Source organism: Diachasma alloeum, unplaced genomic scaffold, assembly GCF_001412515.2.
Source record: "Diachasma alloeum isolate Michigan unplaced genomic scaffold, Dall2.0 Dall_scaffold_78908, whole genome shotgun sequence".
Taxonomy (NCBI): domain Eukaryota; kingdom Metazoa; phylum Arthropoda; class Insecta; order Hymenoptera; family Braconidae; genus Diachasma; species Diachasma alloeum.
Window position 1 is genome coordinate 3,631,758 of NW_021683643.1, and position 24,302 is coordinate 3,656,059.

At 35.1% G+C, this 24,302-nt stretch overlaps 1 protein-coding gene across 7 annotated transcripts in view; it reads right to left on the minus strand.

The window, feature by feature from the left end:
* LOC107047916 (forkhead box protein P1) overlaps window positions 1–24,302 on the minus strand; it is a 382,431-nt gene that overhangs the window by 221,154 nt on the left and 136,975 nt on the right. For 5 of the 7 annotated variants that reach the window (XM_015270833.1, XM_015270836.1, XM_015270835.1 and 2 more), the window contains exon 1: window positions 2,058–2,238. The exons of the other annotated variants lie outside the window; for them this stretch is intronic. The gene's annotated coding sequence lies outside the window, so the exon portion shown is untranslated. Of the gene's footprint in view, window positions 1–2,057; window positions 2,239–24,302 lie in introns of those variants that run through there. 7 annotated transcript variants of the gene reach the window in all.

Consider the following 24,302-nt stretch of genomic DNA (forward strand, 5'->3'; position numbering starts at 1 on the left):
CTTTTGAAAAGAACCGGCCAGGTATTCAGTACTTTTTTTACTTGTCCCGAGTAATTAAATGACTTGTGACAAGAACCGATGTACTTCTCACCAGTATCCAGGTTGATTTGTAATCTTGAATGAATTCCTGAAAAAAATTATGAGTATTGGATTTGAGTACTATTGCTACTTATATTGAGTTCTGTTGGTACTTTTGAAAGGAACCAGCCAAGTACTCAGTATAAGTACTTTTTTTACTTGTTCCGCGTACCAAAAGTGTGACAAGTACCGATGTACTTCTCACCAGTACCCAGGTACTTGATGCATGATACTTGCATCCAGTTCTTTCGTGACTTCGAGGAAGAACAAAATTTGCCTTTTCCTCAGAAACCCTTTGGTACTGGAGAGAAGTACTTTTTCAACTGATCACAAATCATTTTTTTGTTGAGTGTTCTTAAAAATCAGTGATATTACTCTGAAAATTGGCGACGATGTCTCTGAAATTAGTGTCAATGTCACTAAAAAAAATAAAAAATGATGATAATGTCAATGAAAATTAGTATTTTTCGATAAATGTCAATTTATAATTTGAGCCCAAGACGGCGTTTACAATAATGTACAATTTAGATATTGCTGAAACAAGAATGATCTTTTCAATAAGAATTTTTTTAAACAGTGTGAGTAGAATGAAAATACTGAAAAACTGTGCCACGTATCCGACCCGAAAATTTACGAGTTCCAAGGCGATTATGCCCTCATCCTACATTTTTTTATAATATATTCCAGTGACTCGGGCCATTCTGGAGTGGGTGAGCATGGAGCACTCCAGCGTCTTACCTCTCGACTCCTCACACTCCTGACTTTATACACCCCCATAAGCCTTATTTTTCTTTTAACTCAACTTCTAACCTGAAATCCACCGTAGCGGGTATTATAAATCAAGGAGTATAATGAGAACGCTTCGTCTTCGCCCCAAACCCACTCACAGACGCATCCTCTGCACCGTTTTTTTCCCCTCTGACTCTTATTTTCTATTATTACTCTTGCAAACTACTCGCCGTATTTTTTTCATACGTTTCCATTGAACTCGGCAGTAGAGAATTATTTTCAGAGTTTCAGCAGTTTCAGAATTTTCTTTTGAATTCAAATGAGTGAGGTCAATCGTATGAATTATTGAAGTTCTTTTTTAAAAATAGAATCGTTGAATTTTTTTTCACTCTTGAGAAAGGATTCTAATTTTGTAAAGCCTATTCTTATCCCTTTTGGTTTGTCATTGTAAAAATTTCATGTGATATTCAAGTTACTTTATGATATAATTTCGTACAAAAATTACGCACAGAAAAAAGTTTTTAGTTTTCAAAATAAAATTACTGACAGTGAGTTTACAAATATCCAAGTAACTTTTACAGTTCAATAATCTCGCAAACATTCCATTTCCTTCATTTTTGTTTTCATAAATCTACACTGAGAAAAAAATTATTGTTGCCAAATATCCATTTACTTGAGAGAAGTATCTATTTAAAAAAAAATTTATTTCTCCAATCGAGTCATTCCTAGGCGAGCCTGATTAGGTTTCAATGATGACAATTCTGTTGTCCTAGAGGATGACTATGTTGCACATGACGTTGGATAAAATCGTCTGATGATTATTCATTTGTCTTAAATTTCTTAGTTTGTGAAGGGAAAATTTTCGATTAATTTTTCAATGCTGATAATTAATGAGAGTTCACTCCAGGTCATAACAAGTATATTCATCTCCTAGAGCAATATAATTGTCATAATTGAAACCTAATAAGGATTTCCTGATAATGACTCGACTGGAGAAATACGGTATTGAAAAAAAATATTTCTCTCAAGTAAATGGATATTTGACAAAAATAATTTTTTTTCTCAATGTAAATATAAAATTTGATTGTCAACAATCAGTGATTCTTTAAAGCAGCTATAAAGCCATCGTTGACTCATCCATCGCCTGAACTTTTAAAAAAGTTTTACAATCGATTGAATAACTCCAATGAAATATTGAAAAAAAAACTTCATGCAAAATTTTCCTTATTCTTTCTCAACAAAGTACGTACGTCTCTACTCCCAAATAATAGTTTACGGAGAAATCGTAGCAAACGTCCAACAATAGATTCCGTTTATCCATTTATATTTGTTAGCCCCATCGACCGACCGTCTCAAATCGATACACTCCTTCTCCTTCTTTATGTGTGTGTATTTCTACTTGCCCGTTGGAAATAAACAGTTGAAAGGTAAATAACGTACGAACAGTAATGTACACAGGAAAAAGATGGGCATTAGTGCACGCATGCATCAGCTTTTAATGAATGTTTATGTATTGTTTATGAATAAACATGCGTTTTAAAATATTTATTGCCGGGAAATTAAATTAAAGATTAGTTAAGGCGGTAATTTAAATTGTTTTTATTTACATTTTTAGAGGGTAGATTAGATTGTGCATTGTAAATCAGTAAATGTTTGTCATTTCACTTTTTAATTTGGGATTAAAGGGAAACAGTATAAAAATCAGCGAAAAGTGATGAAACGTAACAACGCGGTTGGATTTTTTTAAAAATTAAACAACAGTTGCACTTGAATTCTCAATGTGGTGAACGTGAATTCAATTTACGATCAAATCGTTCATGGAATCTCATTCAGGTTGCAAATTCAGAATAATGAATTGCACGGAGAGAAATGTTCAGTAAAAATTACGGAACTTACAATTCACTCACTGATTACGGAATTGACTCAGAAAATTTAAGTGACCGTATCGTAATTTTTCACAGGAGATTCAGATTAAAATTACGACAGTTCCCTAAAATTTCCTATAACAACATTTCGCTCCGGAATTACAGAAAAGATACGTAATTTTTATTGAATATTTCTCTCCGTGTGAGTTTTCCATGCTGAATTATCACTGATATTTCAATGACATTTAGAATTTTCAAATTCATTGCGGAAATTGAACATCACATCCAACTGAATTTTCAGTGGATTAAAAATTCAGTGAAATTGTTGCTTGAATTTTCAAATTATTTAATAATTTTCATAATCATGTGGACTTGAAAATTGCAATTCCATTGAATACTCTCGAATTCAATTGATTTTTCAATAATAAAATACATAAAAATTTCGTATGAATGAGTGGTTGTTAAAAAGTTCAAGACTTTTTGCTCGAAATTTCAGGAGTAATTTTCTAACAGTGAAGTAGCTTTTTGACATTTCGTTAAATATGATATTCTATCGACTACCAGTCATGTTATGTGAAAATGTTAAAGATCATTCTTATTAACGAAAAAGAAAAAATTTTTTTAGATAAGATATTATTTGGATGAATTGTTGTCATAGAATAGTGATTGATAAACAATAATAATGACAATAATATTTGTTACAGTACTACAATAATTTAGTTGGACTTTATAAGGGCTGCAAAGTCTATAATTTTCGCATCAGATTACCGTATTGTACGGAATTGTAAGAAAGTAGTTGAACAATAATCTTTATTTGAACAAGTATCTCAGACACCAATGACTTTAGAAACAAGGAACCTTATTCAAAGATGAAAATAATTCTCTTGAGACATTTTCGTTGAGACTCATACACAGAGAAAAAAATTATATTTCTATAAAATCGAAGTTAATGAATTTCTTTGTAACTCAATTTTTATTACCCCAAATTGTTCGTAAAATTATATAATAAATTAAATTCGATGGATAACAAAAAAATAAGTAGATTGTTAAAAATAGTAGATACATATCCAAAACATGAATTATGTGCCGAGAAATATCAAGATTCGATACAAATTTAAGACATAATAATAACTTCGGAATAATATTTGTTCGTATTTTATAAAAATAAATAGAGGTCCCTCAGTTCGTGCAGGCTCGACGCACGCTGGCGTGCTAAAAAGCACCTCACGAACGACGTAACAAAAAATATGCTTGGTCACTGTGTTGAAAAATATTAATTGCTTAGTACTCTATAAATTTAATAAATATATTTTCTCAAGTTATTTATCCGAAAGTAAATAACAAATGGCTCATCCTATTGAAGAAAGGTCCTGGGTGTCGTCATAAATACGTGATAGTAAGCGTTACACACAAGCGTTACATTTCTGATCTAAAACTGATCAAAATCATTTTGTACTGGTCAGTCTCTCATTCCATCCTGATTTGAATTTCCTCTCGGGTTTCCCGCAATATAGAAAAAATCCTATTTTACTAAAGATAAAAGAAACGTGCAATTGTTTTATATCGAAATATCTCGAAACTGCCTGACCGCTAATCCTTAATTCTGATTGGTCAATATGTGACACGAAGTTATGCACAAAAAAAACACGCGGCATTTTCAAATTCTTCAGTGNATATATATATATATACATTTTGCACGCAATTACAACTGGCCTCCGCTACATCAAACAGACGTAGACGCCTCCGATTTTTGAAAATTTTTCGGTCTCCCGCTCGAAAAACATACTCCTTCCGGGTTAAATCCCTCTGGGTTTTAACATCGCGAAATGTGTGTGGTGTGCGTGGCGTCCTGAACTCCAGAATTGTGGAATCGCCCATTTCAAAAAGTTGGGTTAAACCCAGAGGTACCTAGTCGCCTCCGATTTGACGCAGTGGCCTCTCAGAGAAAAGGCGAGTAGGATAGCCACATGTAGTGTATACGGAGGCGTATATGTACGCTATATTTCACATGTATATATATATTATCGGTGAAATTGATAAATTCTGTCTTTTGATGGAGACTGATTATTTAAAAAAATTGAAGATAATTAATTGAAAATGAAAAATTCTTTATAGATTCTTTTACTCTACTTCGCTATTCACTTCAATCATTAGTCGAATTCTCTTTGATTCATTATCAATATTTATGAGGTATTCATGAGAAAATGAAATTCAATGAATTCCATTTCTTCATTTCAACAAATGAATAGATCTGCGTGCGCGAGAGCGCGCGCATAGATCTTGTACTGTAAAAAATCTGAGCAAGTTCTGAATGACAGTGAAAAAAATGAAATCGAGAGTTTTCAAATTGAAACCTTCCTTCCAACGGAATGTCCAAAGTTTATGTTACCTACCGAATAAAAAAGAAAAATAAGTAAACTATTTGTGCATTGTGCTACTCTCTCATTTGCATGTGCGAGCGTCAGCGGTTGCAGCTGGACACACAACACTCGCTGGAATTATGAGGTAAAAGGGTAGGGAGGTGAGTATGTTGTGGAAGAGGTGAGAGGTAGGTAGAAGTGCGCACAAAAGAAACTCACGCAGTAACAAACAAAACAAGCAAACAAAAGTCTACCTGTAAATGCACGATAGCCAGTGACTGTCTTTTGTGTGAGTTATTGTGTCTTGTGGACGCACGAGGCATAAACAAGTGGGATTCACTTCGAGGTATTAATAACAATATTAAATTTCTAGTTGCTGCTTTGTGGATCCAATGACTCGGTGCAATTACACGTTATTTGTCAACTTATAAATTCACGGAAATTGAGGGAGCAACATTTTTCTTTCAATGTTCAATCGAATGGATTCAATTACCATTACGGAAATAATTTGAAAGAGGATTTATGTATGGACTATTGACATAGCACCTGCATCTGACAGCTTCGGTGGTTTTTGATAAACGTCAAAACCTAATTTTCGGGAAATTTTGGTTACATTGTCAAAGCCAAAACAGTATTTCGTATACTTTGGGGGTAAAATTAATGAAAACGAAATCGTTGGGAATATTTACATGGAGAGAAATGTTGGCTGACATTTTTACTACACGGAATATAATTATAAAGGAACGTGGGCTATATCATCCCGAGGTAGTGATGCGGTGAGACATCACGAGACAATACTTTGGAGGGATTGCTCCGGTCTCAGTGAACACGGAATTTTTTTATCTCGTCTCAGCCTTGAAATATGCAATATCGACTCCTCTCGTGAAGACTCCGAGTCAATTTATCCCATCTCGGTTTTCAGTTTTTCGCGTTTTTTATAGGTAGAAAACCTAGACGGAACAAACCGAGACAAAAACGAAGATTTTACGTTAAAAAATACGAAAAACTCGAGACCGAGATGAGATAAATTGATTCAGATTCATCACGAGAGGAGTCGATACTGGGTATTTCGAGACTGAGACGAGAGCAAAGATTTCCATGTTCTCTGAGACCGAGATCATCTCTCCAAAGTTTTATCTCGTAAAGCGTCTCGCCGCATCACTATTCCGAGGATATAAGCTACTTTCCTCCAGTCATTTGGGGAGGAAAATCGAACGTTCCATGCAGATAATAATCCCCATCGAAATAATTCCTCATCGATAAAAATTAAAGTGTCCATGGATTTTTCCTTCGCTCGGAATGACACGACTAAACACGGAGAAAATTATTTGGTGAATTTCATCAAGTAGTTGGTGAAATTTCACAACTATTTATTTAAAATTCAGAAAAAGTTTTTTCAGGTTCATTCGACAACCATTTGCTAAATTTTCTAGGGGAGACATTGATATATTTTCAAGATATAAATGATTGCGGGCTTGTTTCCAAATGTATATATGCCCTCACCATCTAGTTTGGCAGTCAGAATTAATTGAATGAAATTGAAAAATCTTTTCTGAATTTTAATTAATTAGTTGTTAAATTTCACCAACTAGTTGATGAAATTCCCCAAATAATTTTCTCCGTGAATCGAAACTGAGTTCTGAGCGTTGCGCTACCGCTCAACCTCACATACGGGGTGTGCTGTTCTCGCATGGGGCTGACGTAAACTCGGGTCAGCCCGCAAGTAGAGGCTGAGCTCTCGCTTCGAGCGCGTTACCCGAGTTGCGGCTGAACCCCCGGTCAAATTTCTCCACGGCTTGACTTGACATTTTATGACAACCCTGCATTGAGAACATTTGTCATTATTTCAATGATTAGATTAGTTTCCACGCAATCACCTGATTGATAAATAATGAATAGACAATAGAGCCCCCGAAACCCTAAATAAATGATAATTAATTCTTTGATAAGAAATTCATCACCACAAATGACCAAATTCTGCTCATTTTCAATCAAATGAATCTGTAATCGCAATTACAAATCGCTCTGATCACGACTGATTAGGTAAGCAGATTATCCAGTCCTTTGATTCATCATCTTTCCACGATTCATCCTCCAAATCCGTCGACTCGGAATATTGTCATCGTGTTTATTATGAATAATCAAAGTCTTCATATCTCGATCAATGTTGCAGACGAGAATTTAGCACTGTGACAATAATAGAACATGCAATTGCAGACAGAAGCATCGAAATATCCTTAAGCAAATTTTCATGACGAATTTTTGGTAAATAATCCAAGATTAACTCGTAGTGATCAGTGAATTGTGAATTGTAAATTTATAATGCAATTTTATTCCAGTTTTATCCTCCGATGTGTTGAGATTCACATGACATGATTACTCTCAGCTGCTGTGCGTACACCAGGGGCTATTTAAAATTCCCGCCAGGAACGGTGAGGTGTGAGAATATCATGGTTCTACCTCATTCTGTAAAACGAGACGCATCGGTGAACCTTTTTTAAGGGAAGGGGGTTGTATAATTGGGAATCGGTATCGAGTTTTGCGATAAATCTTGGGAGCTCGAGGGGTTTCGCATCGACGGGTATAAAATACGGCGAGGGTGTAAGACACTTTACTTACACCTCAGATACATTGTTATCTTATCGGAATTAGGGGAATGTTTGCAGGCTTTCGTATTTGGGAATATTAATGTCCCGTATTTGTGTTTTTAATCTTCTGTTCTTGTAATCCTACATTCAAGTTGTAAAACGTAATTATGTTATCTTGTTGTGCGAATTATGTAATCGGAGCGAGAATTAGTGATTTTGAGGCCAAATGAATGAGATATTTTTTCATGTAGCGAGATTTTTAAGGTACGGGAGAGGTCTCTCGTCATATGTGACCTTGGAAAATGACATTTTTTAATGGTCTTAAAAAATTTTTGTTTTTGCTTCTGAATGGAAGCTTTGCAATCGTTCAAATTTAAGTTTCCTATTTTTTGTGTTAGGGCAATTAAATAGGGTCTAAAACATCTGAATATGCGATTTTAAGATGGTGTCGATATGTATGTACGCGGAGAAAATAAAATAGTGAACATTGCTATTGCGCTGTAAAAAAATTTCCGCAAGTAATACCACGAGAGCTTCAAAATTATCGAGCAATTCCCGATAGGTTCGTTGCAAACAATCGAAGGAGTCAAGTTTTTCAGGTTAAAAAATCAGGAAGAATTCAGGAATCAGGAAATCAGGATTTTCGTGGGAAGGAGTCAAGTTTTTCAGGAAAAACTTAACGACTTCGTTTGTGTGCAGGGAACCTTGAGGGAATTACTCGGTTAATTTTGAAGCTTGAGTAGTATTCGGGAGGGAATTTTCCCATCCAAATGTCGGCCAAAAGAATTACACTATGAGACAAAATCCATCTGCCAGTTTCAACCAGAGGTTCACTCGACCACAGAATCTTTTGTTTTCCACAAATATAGTCAACATGACAAATTACCAGTTGAGTTATCAAAAATTATCAGCTGAATACCGTGTTGATTATATGAAATAACAGTCGAATATTGCAATTCTATTGGCTGACATTTGGATGAGGAAAATTTCCACTGAAATTTTCGTTCTTGGAAATTTCTAATAAGTAACATTTTCACTGACATGAAAATGTCAAGGATTTTTGTCATTGAAAATTCATGGTTTCATCGAAAAATCTGTGGAAACTGTAAATTTCAGTTTCATTATTCCGGGAAAATTAATGAAAAATCAGGAAAATTCAGAGGAATTTCTCCTTGAATTCGAGATTCCCCTCAATTTGCAGGGGATTCCTCCAAAAATTCCTGGAATTCTAAAAATTTTGAAGGAATTCCATGAAAATTCAATGGAACTTGGTAGTGAATATTCATTTTCACTTGAAAATTAAAGTAAATTGTGGAATTTTCATCTGCTGGCCACTAAAAAATTGAGACTTTACTTAAATTTTCAGAGAAACTTGAAATTCCATTGATTTTTTCCCATTAGATCGGATTCAAGGTCGTATTCCGGAAAATTCAGTCAAGTTTTTTAACAGTATTTGGGACATAGTGAGCTCCTGAATGGTAACAGCTCCTATGGACATAGCAATAATTACTATGTAACATAGTAGAGCTTCCTGTATTATGTAAAATGTCTTATAATACATAATGAAGTTATTTTAAACAATTAATTACCATCAAAAAATGAAACAAGAGTAGATCCCTGTTAAACCCAGAAATATCATTAATTCAAGAACGAGAATTTTCTAGTTGTAAGAACCATCGGAAAAAGAAATTATGTTTTTAAATAGAACAATAAATTTATTCAGAGAACCCCTGATAAGGCGTCCATTAAAACCTAAGTTCAATTTCCAGTTACATTTTTATTCATATTAAATAAATAGTTTTACAAATTAAAACAAGTGCGTTTTTCATACAAATAAAGATTTTATTCATTAAAAATGGAATCATTGTTTAGATGGCGAAGGGAAAAAAATTATTGATGCGTAATAATTCTCTATTGGAATCAGATAAATTGTTTATTTATTTCTGATTGACGTTTATTTATTTCTGATCTACTTCTAATGAATGCACTACTGATTCCACATAATTGAAGCGTTGTTATTTAAATAAGTATATAAGTTTCGAACAAAAATATTGCAGAATTTAATAGGAAAATTTCAACAGAAGTGTTTAATTATTTTAATTTTTTTTTAAGCGTTTAAACTTTAATCACGAAACGTTGTGGGTATGATTTCCAATGGCTCAATTTTTAATGTTCAACTACTCCCCAGATATCAAGTCAAGAATGCAAGAGGAATAAAAAAAACAATTACAAGACTAAACACCGACGATCCAGATAATAGTTCTTTCCCATGAAACCCCATGGAAAGGGATTTTAACGCAGGAAATCCAGGGCCACACGCAGCTGCGACTGACACTGTGATTACATGTGCGTTGTTTGTCGACGGGATTTACAGATGCTGCACCAAAGTAAAGCGAGGCGTAAACGTACCGATAAACAATATAAAAGCCGCCCCCCCCCCTCCGCCGATGCCAACCCCTCGCACTTTGTATACATAGTTTTTTGTATTTTTTCTTTTGCACGAGACAACATGAGTGGAGATGAGTTGAACAACAGGAAGTGTAAATGTATATTTACACTGTCGTTACCTCTAGTCGGAAAGTCTAGTGACGTCAATTGTATTTATTTAAGAAGGAATATTCTTAATTAAGAAACATGAATGGATGGAAAACAGCAGTTGAAAATTACGTGAATTAATAATTTTATATGAAAATTTATATACAAGTGATAAATGATTTGATTACGAAATGTGGGGAGAATGACATTTAATGAGAAATAATTTGCTTGGTATGCTCTCTGTTTCAATTAATATATTTTAATATTTTCCACCAGAATCGCTTGTTCCTGGGATATTTGAATAATTGACGAATTTAAATGTATGCTTCGTTGGAAGTTATCTATTTAAGGAGATGCATGAGCAAGAAGTATAAAAACTACTTGTTTATAGAAAGTTTTATCAATTACAGAAAAAACCCCTCAACATTAAGTTCTAATACTATTGAAATTTGATGAACAAAATTGAAAAAAATGGTAGGATTTGATATTTCACTGGAAATTCAATGGAATTCCGCATTTTTTAACAGCCAGAAGCTGATGATTCCCCCAGACTATTTGAATTTTCAATTCCAATAAGAATATTCAGTACTAAATTATTTGAATTTTCAATTAATTAAAAATTCACGAAGATATTTACTTGAATTACCCTCGCTCCTGTATTAATTGTCATCGAATAATTGAACTGAAATACCTATGCTGTTTCCGTTGATTCTCACATGGAATCGTGAACTCAAAATTTTAGTGCAACTTTTACTTGATGAAAATTTCCACGAAGTATACCGGAAATTTCAGCCAAAAAATTTCTAATTCTGTGATAACTGATAATTCAATTGACGCAAATATTGAATCGAGTATAGATATTTTTGCTTTTGCTTCCGAATGGAAGCTTCTAGAACCAGCATGACCCCAAAAGTTCGAAAACGCAATTTTCAGACATCGACCGTACGTGTGCGTGTATGTGTGTACGTATGCAACAAATTTTTGCTTCAATTGTTCGCTAATGACTGGATGGAATTGAATCTTTCGTTCCAACTGTAGGTATTGTTGAGCCCTATCAATCGCTATTAATTAAATTTGAATTCATCGATTAGTTTTTTTTTATTTTCAAATTCTTCCGAAAATCGGCTGTCTCATGATAACTAAAAAAAAGTTTTGAATTGATTGAATGATGGCTTAAAAAATTTGGTTGGGTGTCCTTTTGACCGCGTTCGATGATGAAGGCAGTAGCAATAATCGTTATTTTGATTTATTTAGAGATTTGCAAAAATTTTAAATTTTTTGAAAATCTGAATTCCGGGGATATCTTTGAATATCAAGCGTCAAATGAATTCAATCATAGCTTAAAATGTTTGTTTTAATGCCATCAAGTCGAAATTAAAAAATGATTGCGATAGCTGTATTGATTGATTTGATTTTTTCACTGAAATTTCACTGAAAGTGAGCTTTTTGATGGTTTCTTCAAATGCGATGTTTCAAATTCATTCAATTATGTGTAAATGAAATGTTTCTATCAACATTTTATTGAAGGGCTGAGGGGAGAGACAGAACCGTAAAAAGACAATCGGTTGTATAGAAGAAAGGGATAATAAGAATAATGATGATGATAACATTCGACCAAGTTGAAAATCTGACAAAATTAGTTGAAAAGAAATCTCATTCAATTTAATAAAATGAAATAAACAATTAATTATACATATGGAAGGAAGAGATGTGCAAAATAACCATTCGGAAGCATATTGCTAATTTACTAGCAAAAATAACTATACTATATGCAACACAAGAGCAATTTCCCACTTATTTTATTGTGAAATCGATAAGTTTGTGATGAACCAGTTTCACATTCAAGGAGTTAATTGAATCTTTCAATATTTGATTCACCACTATTTTTACCATTTAAGATTTGCATTTTCTCCACCGATTTATTACGTTTTCAACACTTTACGCTTTTATCGTTATGAATAAATTTGATCGTCTACATGGGTTATTGATTCCCATTACTATTTGAATATATTTTTGTTTCGTGTCAAGCATCCGCTGTCAAAATAAATATATCTTCCATAGGAAAGTAGAAAATACCTCTCCTTCGAATTCTCAAAGTACGAGTAGAGGGAATTATTCTCGATATCCTTATAATTTCAACTGTCACCAGTTGTTACATTCTCATTCCCTCTACAGTTTTTCAAATCCATCACTGTTTTCTTTTATTCTTTCTTTTCTTTTCACATATTTTTTCTCTCCTCTCGAGCGTCGTTAAGCTCGACAGCGGTAAATAGTGATGGCGGAAGAGGGGAGGAGTAGGGAGACTGGTCGAGACGAGCAAACGTTATGTGGCCGAGCGGTTGCGGCCTCTAAAAATAAATGTGTTGTTTATTCACAAGTAAACCGGATGCCGGTGTTTGCTTTGGAGCAAATTGTTTTGTTCGGTTTTGCTGAGGCACGAACGCGAGAAAACTGTACGAGCCACAAACTCGTCAAGTGAGAAAACCTCAGTTTCAGTATGGTGAGGAATTTTTTGAGTTTGTGGTCATGTTATGTAAATTGTAATTTCTCATTTCGAGAGGTAAACAAAAATTTAATGCGAATCAACAAATGAATTTGCATGTGTCTCTGCAACACTCATGAAGAAAGAGGAACGTAGAGTTTCCACTGCAAATTGTTGATTTTCAAAACTATGTCGTACGAAATCTAGCGAACAGAAAATTCTGAAACTAAGGAAAAAGTTTCCCCTAAAAATTAGAGAAAAGACTTCTAATTCTCAGTCACACATAGTCAGCGCTCGAGTAATTGTACTTAACTTGAGTCACATTTTTAACTATCTTGACCTTCACATCGCACAAAACGTTCAGGGTAGGAAAAATTAAATTTTAATTGGTGTCGACGAATAGAACTTATTAAAGTCTACATCTTTCTGTATCATAAAAAACAATCCAAATCAACTTCTGCTGATGAAAATTTGGTACTCGAAATTAAGACTCCACAATTAAGGGTCACAAGGCTCAAAATAAGGGTCACGAAGGTCAAAACAGTGGTCATGAGGGTCAGGTTAAAGGTCACAGGGGTCAGATTAAGGGTCACGCGGGGTATAATGAGGGTCACGAGTGTCAGATTAAGGGTCACAAGGGTCAGAATAAGGATCGGGGGGTTCATATGAGGGCGTAGCCCCCTTGTTAATAAAAAAATTAATGAAATTCAATTGATTCTTTTTAAAAATTTCGAGAAAAAAAATCATGAAAAAAGACATTATTACGACCGGTATATTCATATTCAAACAATAATAATGATGATAGTTATTTGATTGTTTCCCTCGTATAGGGGTTCGGAAAGTTGAAGGATAGCATATATCGTCCTGTTTTCCATATAATTTATACCATAAAAAACGTTCAAGTTGTGACCGTGTAAATAGCCCGGGGATAACATAGAATAAAAAAAAGACCACATACATGCAGATACCATTGAAAAATCGCACATTCTGTCTTTTTAGACCATACACTGAGAAAAAAATTTATTCCTTCCAAGAAAATGTTATTGGTGATATCTTTTTCATACTCTTAGTAGAATAAAATATCTCTTTTGGAACGTATTTCTCCAGGCCAGTCATTTCCAGGTGCTCTGAAATCAGTTCCACGCGTGAGAATTATGGTGATCTATAAGAATATTCTTCTGCATATGACCTCGAAGAAACTCCAATAATAATTATTAACATTTGGAATTATTCCAATTTTCTTTACCTGAGAAAATCGCCAATTTGTAAAATCCGGAAGATATCGGAGAACATTAGGTCATATGTAGCATAATAATCAGATTGTTCAATATCACTGTAATTTTTGAGGATAGACTTGGACTCTCTGAAAATGACTGTCCTGGAAAAATTCGTTCTGAAAAAATATTGTCTTCTGACGAGAATATCAATACTTGGCAGGAATAATTTTTTCTCTCAGTGTATTCAATGGAAACTCAAATTTGAGCGATTACAAAGCTTCTATTCGAAAGCAAAAGAATAGTTCAGGGAAAAATTTCCAAGAAAAAAGTTTTTGCGGAGTAAACATGAAAACTTTCGACATTCCTTCCGGAATTATTTCTCATCCAGAGATATTCTAAAAATAAACAAACTAAGAATTCTATGGAGAGTATCTACGAAACAAAAAAAACCAGAGGAAAACCACCTTCTATTCAATACAAAATGTTTCACCATTCGCCTGAACACTTGTTCAAACAATTGGTTGACGTATCTACCTAAATAACAATCACGCCACGTGTTAACAACGTGCAATAAACGAGTATCGCGTGTCACACATAATTTTGAAATAAAACTCTGAGGTTCAAACAAAAGATGTTGGTTGAAAAAGGAAAATATCAAGTAAAACGTAAGTGTTGTTTTCCTCCATGGAATATTCAAATGAGTCAACTTCGCTGGCCTCCCTCCACTCGCCGCTTCATTCACCTCTAAATAGGATAGAAGGAGGGGAAGGGGCACTCCGTAGTCTTAAGATCGGTCTAATTTAGTTAAGAGCCCTGGGTACAACGCTGAGATGGCCATTCAGTCCTCAAGATTTTCTCTCTGGATGACTGAAGGGTCGTAGTTACCAGAAATTCTAGTAACACGGGTATAGTTAGTTGATATCCAGGGTGGAAAACGAGAAAGCCTTGCTGTTAATCTTGATTTAATCCTTGACAAGCACTTAAGCAGACTCGCACCCCCTGTAAACTGCCATTAAATTGCTGTGACTCTACGGTGGGTCTGCAGAGTAACACGCTAACCCTTTGCAGGAGAGTGTGCAGTATTTGGAGGATTTATTAATTAATTTATTAAATTTGAATGATTATTTTTATTGGGGAAGGCAATGATTGAATATAATTACGTTATTCTTACGTTGATCAAATTTTTCAGCTAAAATTTGGGGTACACTGTTTGGAAATTTTCATCGAGTAACAGTTTCATTGAAATTTCAAGGAATTTCATAATTGAAAATTCACAATTTGTGAAAAAATTAATGGAAACTTTGAATTTCAGTTCAATTATTCCATGAAAATTCATTGAAATGAGAAAAATTCTGGTAAGAGTATTCTTCAATTTTCAATTAATTGAACATTCAAGTAAGCTGGGCAATTCGAGTATTTTTGTTGCTGGAGGGAATAGTAAAAAAAATTGAAAAAAAATAGTAATGAGACATCTTTTGTAAAAGAAATGTCTTCTAATACAGAAAATGTTCCCTAGCCTTTGTCTCACTTGTAAAAATTTGGAGTGCGATACAGCTGATCATTTCATGCGGAATTACCTTCTCTATAGTCTTGTGAAGACTCATATGTTGAAAACGGTAGACACTAATTAAAATAATAAGAATTCGGATAGAGATATCTATATCGCTGGAGGTTTAGAACTTAATCAGATCAATTAACAATATCCAAGTACCTCTGGTATTTTTTTTCCTGTGAAATACTTTTCTACTTTTGCAGTCGAATATCAGAGCTTTCGTTTGAGCCCCATTTGGCCCTAAATTTCCGAACTACTTACAATGACTTCGTTATTTAAACTTTGCAGGTCTGAATTTGAATCTCGATATTGAATCGTTAGAAAACATTTCAAAAATCTGAAAAAAATTAGAAAGTTTCCTTTTGGAGCAAGATTCATAATTTAAAAAATGCAGTTTTTGAAAATTACGAGGATTTTTTGGAAATAATTTATATACAATCAATTTGCCACTGTAAAACTCATTTGTTTGAAATCGTAACATATTTATTCATGTTCAGAATTTTAGCAGAAATTGATTTTATGCCTAAACAAGGGGACAGTGAGGATATCACAGAGTGGATGTTGGTATTGTCAACGGCTAATCTGAATGATGTTGGTATCTTTTAGCATTATCTTATTTTTGTTTTAAGATACAGTGTGATAATTTAACTTGCTGACTCTACAGCAAAGACAAAAAGAAAATGACAGGTTAAATTCTGTTTTTTTTTGTAATTGGGTTTCAAATTAAATAAATTGCCTTGATGAAGAACTCTTAGTGAGTTCGAAACTTTGGCACAGGGAGAATTGTTTTGTTATTATTCTTTGTTTTTGATAAATTCGTTTAGACTGCTGTGATGACCATTACGGCTGGGAGAAGTTCACGGAGAGAAATGTTCAGTAAAAATTACGGAACTCACAATTCACTCACCGATTACGGCATCGCCTCCGAAAATTTAAGTGACGGTGTCGTAATTTTTCACAGGAGATTCAGATAAAAATTACGGAAGGCTCCGGAAAAATTCCGTGACAGTTCCGTAAAATTTCCTACAACCACATTTCGCTCCGGCATTACGGAAAAGATATGTAATTTTTATTGAATATTTCTCTCCGTGTTGAGTAATGATGAAAATTGAAGGATTGCAATATTTCCATTCGGAAGCCAAAAAATCAAATAATAAATTTTGTTGGATATTTCTCAATCTACGAACGAAATATTTCAATTGTTCCTCCCTAACAGCATTCAATATGAGGAGAATTGAATAATTAATAATGACTTTCTTCCCCTAAAAGGTGATTATTAATTATTTAATTCTCTTCAGAAAAATTTCTTCATTTCATTCTTTTGTTTTTCCATTTATTTATACCCAAAAAATTTGTATTTCTCGATATAGTCAGCAAGTCCACCCTCCATAAAAGACACAGAGATCCATAACTCTACTGAAAGAAGTGAAATTCACCGAGGGGTTGGTTCAGCGAGAAACTTTTTATTTATGCGCCCAAGACGCACAGCGAGGACCTCAAGTATCATATTTAATTTTTATTACATCAGCTGTATGTGTGCATCGGTCTTACAACGTATTTCCCCTCCCCTTTTCTCTTCAGTGGGGATAACTGTAGCGGGGAAGGGGCAAATGTATATGTAAATATACTGTGATACATTGGACACTCGCTTATAAACACCCCATTTTTATTCTCACTGCGTTTTCACCACCCCCTACCGCCCCCCGGATTCTTATACACCCCCGTTAGTTTCTTGGATACAGTAGACGGAGAAACTTTTTTGCCCATATTCTTGGATAGTTCCGAGGACATTATTTTAACATTCCACTATGTCATTTGAACTGTAATAATTCTTGGGCTAAGAAGGTCGTATTTTTATATTCATCCGGGTTTTTTTATTTTGCTTTTGTTGTGTGATGAATTTAAATTCATCAAATAATAGATTAATCTAGAATAACATTTTTGCACATGAAATGCAGAATGCCCATAATTTTAGTCCCAAATTCATTTCTATGTCAGTATGAAAAGTATTTAATATTTCACCATTACCGACTGTAATGGTTAGGTGGGTGAGGTGTTGCTCCGGCGGACATCCAAGTTAAGCAGTGTTGAGCTGGGTTAGTACTTGCTAGAAACGTAATTTTTACGTTTTTTTCTGGTAATTTTTATTGCATTTTTCTCTCCGTGTAGTGAAAATTCAGTAATTTTAATTCCACTTTCTCCCATTCTAATAACAGGGATAAAAAATCACAGTGACATGTATGCTTAATAAAAAATCCTATTGGTATTCCATATAAAATTCGACCGATGTCAAATTGAATTTGGATACGGCTTATACGAAAGACTCATGGCGTGTCTTCCCGCTCATTGATTGACGCTGATTCGGTGGGACTGTACTTGCTTCTCCCTCCCACCTCACCCCCGATCAACCCTACCCATAACCTTTTTTTCGCCAGAAAGATATTCACGCTCTGGTCATCGAGGGGACCTCTTCAAATATTCCACATTCGAATCTTCCAGTGACTGAACACACCGCCCTCCTATTCATAACAAAAAAGCAAGTCGACATCATTCTGCAAAAATTTTCGTTCTTGGGCTCATTCACACGGTACCTTTGAAAAGGTACACAGTTGTAAAATATGTTCCCATGTTGGCTTTATTTATTATTTCTTACCGTCGAGTTTTCAGCGTCGATAGCGCTCTCCTCCCCCTGGTACTGGGCTGTGTGTATGCATGTATATAACGTACATTACCATTTTTTTGTTGTTTAAAACTGAAATATACGGTGGGGAGTTTGAGGAGGGGGTCGCCGTCGTGAAGAGAGTGCCCGGACCGCGCCCGGAACGTGCCTCTCAACCGAGAAGGCACTGATCTCCAAATAAGTGGGACCTCGCTCTCCTGAATACAAAATCCCATGGTTGTGTGCTAAAGGAGTTGCGATATAATGTTACAGGCACTAGTCTGGACCAAAGAGGGTCATTCCAGAGGACATTGAATTGGTGATAAGATAAAATGTACGTTCTAATCTTTAGTTTTTTAAATACGTATATTACAAGAAAAATAATGAAAATAATGAATCCGATAAACCAGGATGGGGAAAGAGCTGGGATTGAATATTTTTATTTATAATATTCAGGATGATTTTCGCGAGGTGTTAAAGTATTTGTAGATGGGATTGACATGCAGCGATATGTAATTTCAGTATTTTTTGACAGTGAATGAACGTAGGTACACTGTTAAAAATTTTCGTCGGAATTTTCCGTGCCAAATTCCGGAGACTTTTATCGTGCTCAAGTTGCAGTAAAATTTCAGGAAATCTTGTCATTGACAATTCAGAATTTCGTGGGGAAAATGAAACAACACTGGAAAATTCCGTTCCATTTTTCCCTGAAAATGAATAGAAAACCAGAAAATTCTGATAAATATATTCTTGAATTTTCAGGACTGACACTGAATGCGATTTAGGGGGGGGGGGAAATCATGAAATTTCAGATTTCACTGAAAATTTATATTAGATTGGAAATTCAAATAAATTAAGGAATTCTCGTCGTTATGCCGCTTAAAATTCTGGAATTTTACTGAATTTTAGTGAAACCTGAAATTTCATGATTTTTATTCCCCTAAATCACATTCAGTGTCACTGTCCTGAAAATTGATAGTCAACTGACCATGAAATTTCATTTTTTTTTTCTAACAGTGTATTCGGAATCTTCGTGACTCTATAGAAAATTGATAGATAAAATAGGGGGTTTGTATATTATTTTCGTGCACTGATAGAACGGATTAGTTATTGTTAACGAATGAATTTTGGTTGGAGGTTAAGGTCTATTCGGCCCTTCCGAATGTTCATTCGTTAATAGTTAACGAATGTATATTTGAGGAGCCTTGTTTGACTTGACTTTTGCCATTCAAGTGAACCATTCGTTAACTATTAACGAATATTCATTTGGTCATATTCAACTCTACCATTCGCTAATAGTTAACGAATCTCGTTTGGAATAAATGAATCATTCTATCAGTGTGCGTCAGACTCACACAATCCCTTATCTAACCTAAACGTGCTTGCATCCATTGGTATACGTTAGAAAAGCAGCGTTTTATTATCGACAATTTGTTGGTTTCCGTACAATTTTTATCTTCGAAGAACATAAGTAGCTTCTACAAGAATATCGCAGTGACAGAAAGAGAAAATAAAAAATTATGCAAATACCTTATTTTAAGGGAACTCCATGAATAACCATACCGTGGCGGAACCAGTCACTAAATTGAGATACGCGGTAGAGTTAAAAAAAATTCAAATAATTTCCTACCGAATTCTTAAAATATTTCGACCCCAGAATTTGAGATTTTTCCAAATTTTCAGTTGGTCCATAATTGAATGGAGTGCTAAGTATATATTCGTTATACATTTCCACGTCCATTGCGAAAAATATCTTCATCAGTTATTTTTGGTTATTTTATCAGCCTCCGCGTTTGTGGGTAATTCCGCCCAGAGGTTGCGGGTAAAGCCGCCCAAGGTTTCTAAAGGGCTGCTAGATGCTGCAGCTAGAGGGCGATCGAGTGACAGCTCGATTGTTTGAGGTAGTTGGTGGCCACTGGAACATCGGGTAAATTCCAGATAATTTATTATTATTCACGTGAAATCTTTCTCAAAATGGACCTAAAGAATGGAAACGAAGGATGAAAATGGAAAAAATTATAATAGTTGGTCTGCATTGCTCAAAAATATTATCAAAACAAGGTGGGCGGTATTGGACGCATGCCGAGCGGTATTACCCTCAAAGCCCGATGCCATCGCTCACTGGCCGATGGCAATTGAATTACATAATTAAATATGTTTAATGTAAAAAATTGTCCTCTTCACATCATCAAGTACCCAACTCGAAGATCCCATCTAACCGTTTATGACTCCTTGTAAAGTGCGAGGCTGGAAAAAAACTCATTTCCCTTAGATGGGCGGTACATGCACCAGCTACCATATCTATACGAAAATTATTCTCAGTTACATTATATAAATTGCCCGTGAACTTTCCAATAATGTAATTATGTTCGTAAATGAAATGATATTAAAAAAGGATACGCGTATGTCAACGGATTTCTGTTCACATTTCCGTAATTTTTATTCTCTCTGAACTCTAACTTTGAGGGCTGCGGTACCAAGTTGGCAGAAAGAGAAAGAAAAAAATATTAAAATTCAATTATATTTCAATTCAGATTAGATTTCAATTCATAAAAATTAAAATCGTACGTCTTTGTGTCTCGACTGACAATTCATGGACGAAAATCAAAGCCCACATTATAATGTATGAAGATATTGGGTTCCATGACTATTTAACACAAAACAAATTCAACACATAAATTAAACAGGCTACAACTCAAAACAAGCCCAACTCAACACGCAACAATGCAACACAGAACAAATTCCTCACAACATGAATTCAACAATACATTCACTCAATACATAATCAATGAGTATTGTATTCTTCATAAAAAAATCATATGTAGATTAATCACTACAAAATTCGTATAGTAAATAGAAACTATGTGTTGACAAAACAATGTGTTCAATCCACTATATGTTGACTTAACAATGTGTTGAATTGACTGTGATGAAAAAATTTGTGTTCAATAGGCTATGTGTTGTGTTGAATTTGCATAGTGTTAAATAGTCCTGCCACCAGATATTGACAATTGGAAAACATTTCAACACGCCCCATTTTGCCCGACCCTCCCCTATACATATAATTTAACTGAAGTCGTTAAAAAAAGCTGAAACTAAGATAAAGTAGACCCAAATAAAGCAAAAATTGAATGAAAACAAATCTGTACACAATTACCAACGAGCCAATCTCTGTTATTATTCGCACATCAGCCCAAGTCGAATATCTAATTGCAGTAACGACCGAGGTGCGCGCCATCTGGCCACCCTCCCCCCAAATCTCCTCTCAAAACTTCCCCGCTTCTTGAATACAATTTCCAAAACTCCGCAGTCCCCCGCCCACCGACTAAAGCGAAAGAGGAACCGGAAATCCGTAGAACCAGAAGAGGCGAAATCTGTGAGGTACACAATCGCTCTCGTCGCTCCTAAACCGTACCAATTACAAACACTGGTGGCTTCTCCATCCCCAAATGTTAACTAAACACTAAATACTAACGATACACATACCCAGTATTCCAAGGTTTCCGTTACCCAGTATTGCAATATGTGAAACCTCATTCCCAAACTACCGCTTTAAACCCCTCAGTTACGGTTCATTCAACGTATAGTCTCTGCGCCTCACTCGAAATGTTACGATTTGTAGCGGTAGCACAGCCATTGTAACCTTGTTTTCCTCATTACCGCAGCATGGAATTTAATGCTGGGTAAATAATCTGAAACGCATGTTTGAGAACCATCAATTTCGGAGTGGAATTATGAAACACAGTAAGATCAGTGTTAAATAAATTTACAGTTTATTCTGGTGATTATTTTGCATATATGGGGTTTTGTGGATAATATTAGAGGACATTTTCCATGGAGAATTTGAAAAACTATAACGGTACATTGATAGAAAAGGTGGAACGATTTAGGTGCACCAAACAAGGCTTCTTAACTGTTACCGCAATTCATTAATAGTTAACGAATCGTGGTAATTGTTAAAAAGTTTCGTTTGATTCGACGAAACCGTTCTATCAGTGTACTTACAGAAAAAACAACTTCTAGTTTTTAGAACCGAGTCACTGATTTCACGGAACTCCTAGTTCCAAAAGGTATTATGTTGTAAAAAATGGGTACATTTAATCTCTCTGTATAATAAAAAAAATAAGAAGGTTTAAAAATTGAGGAGACACCCCCGATTGTGACCCTGATTATGCCACTGCAAAAGAACTGTCTCTATCTCTCTAACATGTTCATATCAGTATAAGTTCATATGGGGATTATGTAGGGGGCATATGAGGTCAAATCCTTAAAAAATAATAATAAGAGTATACCTCATACTTTTTTATGTAAATAAATGGAAAAATGAATGGTTGAGTCTCACTACAAAAGGCGTTGGCTGGAGCATTTTGTAAATAATAAAAATCTGAATTTTTCAAAGGAGGTAAATCATTCTATCAATTTTTTTTCTCTATAATATGAACACCTACATACCCAGAAAATTGGGGGGGGGGGAGAGCGAAGCGAGCGGGGGGGCAAAGCCCCCCGGGGTTGGTGAGCGAAGCGAGCAGGGGGTGAAGCCCCCCGGAGTTGGCGAGCGAAGCGAGTAATAAATAACTGTTTATTATCGATTTTGGGGCAAAAAAGAGATACAAAAAGGAGTGACGCGTCTGCGGACTAGAAAGGAAGATTAAAGAATAACAAGAAAGAAAAAGACGATCGTACATAAAGTTGATTGAGAGGGAGGAAAAAGGCACATACGTAACAATATTGACAATAAGAAACTCGTTACGCCATTTCAGCAGAAAAATCTGTATAATTTAGCATCAAACCCCTACCTATTCTGTGGGAAAAAAATTCTTAAATCCAGAACCAATTTCTTTTTCAAATTTCTCCGGATGTACTTATTTGCACCACGGATGCTTGGAAAATTTTTGAAAAAATTACAGAGAGTTGTAAGTAAGTTGTCAATAAGTATAAAATTTGGGTTTTTACGATTCGTTTTTTTTCTATCCCCAACTCCCTGTATCGCAGTCACCGAAGGCCGAGAGAAAGTCTCAATTGAGGGGAAAACTTGACCACCCGAGTCGAATATCTGGACCTTATTCCCCCCTATTACCTCCTTCAGATATTTTTTCCTCCTTTTTTCATCCTATACATCCTGAATAACTCCTTATGATCCTGCCTCATCCTAAAGGCGTAAAAACCCTTCTCAACTGATACTTTTTTCCCCCTTCTCCTCCTGTCGAATGAAAAGGAATCATAAATCCCCTGAATTAACCCTGATAGCCAGGATGATTGAGTAGTTCACTATTTTGTTCGTTTCTGTTTGCGGTGGAAATTACTGAAATTCCCACCCTTATTTTTGACTGTCGTTTCTGACCGTTATTTTTGACCCTTATATATGACCCTTGAGTATGACCTTAATTTTCACCCGTACTTCTCATGTTAATAATTAAAAATATTAAAAAATACCTCGAAAGGGTTTGTAGGTTCTTTCCAGGAGGGATGGAGTGGAAAACATTTTAGGGGGTGCAGGAGATAAATAGATTTAACACACCTCCTGTTTTCCTCCTGAACCCTCGGAATTTGGAAATAACTCGCACGTTCAGGCGGAAACCAGGGGGTCTTTCTGAATGTAAATACACCCTAACTTCATCCTGGTACTCCTACTCATGATAGGTGTTCAAGGGGGAATTCAGGTCATAATATTCGACTCGGGCAGGCACACTCGTTCCTTGCGGGACCTCCGGTCAACAATGAAACTGGGAATTAGAACGTTACAAATTTTGGCACCCGGTAGCGGGATTCAACCCACATGCACCGCGTGCCCGTCTCGCGCCCTAACCATACAGCCACTGCACTGAGAGAAAAATCTGAAGTTCGATTTACAATAAGAAAATAGTTGAGGCAGTTTTGGTGAACGATGCGATTTTTTTTGTATGCGGCACATAACATTATAGTAAGTTCACAAGCGTAATTTTTGCAAATCAAAATGCAGTTCAACTAACCAAAGTTCAAAAGTAACTACGACAAATCTATAGTGAGTAGAACTATAAAATTATTGAGGACTTTTTGACTATAATTCGATGGTGATGGAATATAGTCAGAAGAATTATATTTTTCTCTCAGTGTGCCATCGGTCTCAAGTTACTCATGTCAGAGATATTTGCAAGAGAAGTATTCCGTCTCAGCAATCAAAGCCACCAATCACCCACGAATATTCATATCAGGTGAGTCAAAGTGATGAGATTGTGAAAATCCTAATGTTTCTGATTG